Below are 2,931 nucleotides of genomic sequence, written 5' to 3'. Positions count from 1 at the left end.
GACCCCACTCCGCTTCTTCCGGGCCCTCGGGCCTGCGTCCGGTGGAGAGTGGGACCTAAGCTGGGGTAGAGGCCTTGGAGAGGGCGAGGGGAGGGGACACCTGGGGGAAGAGGGACCGAGACCTACAGTGGGATCCATCAGTGCCTCACGTGGACCGCGAGCGAGAGGACGCAAACAGAGGACAGACACCCAGTCTATGCACCTACGGGTGTGTACCTCATGGTGTTCCCTAGGCTCCAGACATCCCATCCCCACCCAGAACTCAGGTGTAGGCCAGGAGGGGGTGTGGGGATGGAGGATTCTGCTATGCTGCCTTCTTCCATGAGGCTCCCCCCACCCAGGACGCGCTGGTACGGACTGGGCCCTTCGGTCGTTCCCTGTATCCATCCCCGCTCCCCGCTCCTTTGGCAACGAGTATGAATTGTGGAACTTGATGGGATAAGAGGCGGGAGACATCTGTCTGTCTGTCGCTTCCTCCTACGCTCAGGAACGAGGGTTGGAAGTCGATTTAGGGGAAGGGAACAAAAAGGTCTCAGCCCCGGTCCCCGACTGCGTCCCCTCCCCCTCTTCCGGGCTCGAGCAGCCCGGGCCTCCTTCGTCCGACTCCCGGGTAAACACCGGCTCCGAAGAGGTGGAGAAACGGAGACCGGATCAGCCGGTTCCCGGCCCCGCCTCCCGGGGCGCTCCAACCCCGCCCTTGCGCGCTTCCACTCGACTGCGTCCTCCCTCCCCGGGCCCGCACTGCGTGGGCCTAGCTCAGAACCCCGGGGTCGCTGCAGCCTCTGGATTAGCCGAGCGCTGGGACTAATCCCGGATGAGCCTCCGTGTAAACCCGGATCGACAGCGGCGACGGCGGGGGTCACTAGATCCCCTTCATTCCTAGACGCGAAGCATTGTGAGGCCTAGAGATCACCTCCGGTCCCCTTGCTACTTTAGGAGAGACGTGTGTAGGGTCTGCAACCGGGGACCGGCTGGGCAAGGGGAGGAGGAAGGCACCGCCGAGATCCAAAGAGATCGAGCACACCGCGAGCCTGGTCTTGGAAGAGTGGGAGGGAAGGGAAAAGGCCCCTCTGTCAGCCTCTAAAACCACAGGTTAGGTCAGCTTTTTGGTGCTGTCTGGAACCCCAAGGCCTCCTCTAATCCTCCAGTTACAGAATCATAGACTCCCCCCCACATGTAGCCCTGATGACCTGTCCCTAACTTGAGGCCTCACCTCCTTATCTGGTGAGGCACTGGTAAGTCATAGCCCAGAAAAAGATGTCAAAAGTCAAGGAAGTTGCTGCAGTTTCAGTGGCTGACAGCGGAATCCTGCTCATGGTTGATTTACTCATTCTATTAAATACAAACATTTCCTGAGCCCCTCCCTTGTGCTAGGCCAGCACAGAGTACTGGGACACCCCATGAAGGACACAGTCTCTATGGGAAAGGCAGACAGGTAAACAATGACCACATCATGCATTCAGCCCTGTCTTGAGCCGGAAATTCTGGCAGGAGAGCCAAAGGAGGCGTGTCCTCCAGGGTCCAGAAGCTTCCTGGAAGGGGTGGTGCCAGAGCTGAGTTTCAAAGGGTGGATGGGGGATAGGCCACTGAGGAAAGGGTGGTGTTGTCACCTAAGGAAGTAGTTGCAGTCAAGGGTCTGGAGGTTGAGGAAGAAAAGGTGAGGTGGCTCAGAGGAGCAAGAGAAGTTGGAAACCGCTGCAGGGGCCAGAACTGGAAGGACCTGGTGGTTAACCTAAGGGGTTTGGAATAGGGGGAAAGGAGAAGCCATTTCCAGATTCTAAAGTGAGAAAAGAAAAGGTCAGATTTATATTCTCAGGAATTCAAACTGTTTTCTTTCCTTCCCTGCCCCAGGTTTCTTTGGGGAATCTTGGGTTGGGAGTAGAGACATACACAGGCAGACAGACAGGAAGAGGAACCAGATGCAATTCAGATTGGTTAAGATGGTCCCCACCTTCTTTCATTACACCCAGAGTCAGAGAGACCTACATTAGAATTCTGCCTATACTACTTACTAGTGCTATAACTTTGGACAGGTGAGTGACCCTTAGTTTCTGCAATTGTAAAATGGGGATAATAATGCTTGCCACCACCAAGGATCATTGTGGGACTTCAATGAAATTATTGGTCCATAGCCGGGCATTGTGGCGGGCACCTGTAGTCCCAGCTACTCATGAGGCTGAGGCAAGACAATCGCTTAAGCCCAGGAGTTGGAGGTTGCTGTGAGCTGTGTGATACCATGGCACTCTACTGAGGGCCATAAAGTGAAACTCTGTCTCTACAAAAAAATAAAAAAAGAAGAAATTATTGATCCACTCTTTTTTTTGAGACAGAGTCTCACTTTGTCACCCTGGGTAAAGTGCCATGGTGTCATAGCTCACAGCAACCTCAGACTTTTGGGCTCAAGCAATTCTCTTGCCTCAGCCTCCCAGGTAGCTGGGACTACAGGTGCCCGCCACAACGCCTAGCTATTTTTTTTTTTTTTTGGTAGTTGTCGTTGTTTGGCTGGCCTGGGCTGGGTTCAAACCCGCCAGTTCCTGTGTATGTGGCTGGTGCCCTAGCTGCTGCGCTATGAGCCTTTTTTGTTTGTATTTTGTTTGAGACAGTCTCACTTGGTCAGTCTTGGTAGAGTGCTGTGGGATCTTAGCTCACAGCAACTTGAAACTCTTGGGTTCAAGTGATTCTCTTGCCTCTGCCTCCCAGGTAGCCCAACACAGCACCCAGCTATTTTTGTAGAGATGGGGTCTCGCTCTTGCTCAGGTTAGTCTCAACTCGTGAGCTCAGGCAATGCACCCGCCTCAGCCCCCAAGTGCTGGGATCACAGGCGTGAGCCACCATGCCCAGCATTGGTCCACTCTTTCATGTAACACTATTAATATTTAGCACCTACCAAAGGGCAGGCTTGTCCAGGTACTGGCATTACCCACTGAGTAA

The sequence above is a fragment of the Nycticebus coucang genome, chromosome 17 (genome assembly GCF_027406575.1).
Source record: "Nycticebus coucang isolate mNycCou1 chromosome 17, mNycCou1.pri, whole genome shotgun sequence".
Classification (NCBI taxonomy): domain Eukaryota; kingdom Metazoa; phylum Chordata; class Mammalia; order Primates; family Lorisidae; genus Nycticebus; species Nycticebus coucang.
This window is presented reverse-complemented; position numbering follows the sequence as displayed.